The sequence below is a fragment of the Nestor notabilis genome, unplaced genomic scaffold (genome assembly GCF_000696875.1).
Source record: "Nestor notabilis isolate BGI_N333 unplaced genomic scaffold, ASM69687v1 scaffold19685, whole genome shotgun sequence".
In the NCBI taxonomy this organism is placed as follows: domain Eukaryota; kingdom Metazoa; phylum Chordata; class Aves; order Psittaciformes; family Psittacidae; genus Nestor; species Nestor notabilis.
This window is the reverse complement of record NW_009929085.1, coordinates 1-233: the sequence shown is the minus strand read 5'-3', so window position 1 is coordinate 233 and position 233 is coordinate 1.

Sequence of the window (233 nt, the reverse complement as noted above, 5' to 3'; positions counted from 1 at the left end):
CCCACCTGGAAGGAGAGATCTGACCTAACACTGGGTGGCTGTGGGGATGAGCTCAGCACCCTGCTTGGAGAGGGCTGAGTCACCACAGGGTGTCCCGGGGTGTCCCAAGCAGCATGCTGCTGCCCCAAGCTTTCTCCCCTTTGCATGGGTGGATCACAGCTCCCCCCACCCCCGGAGACCTGCAGAGCTCAGCCAGCAAAGCCCTTGTCGGGGTCATGCACCACAGGCAGTGC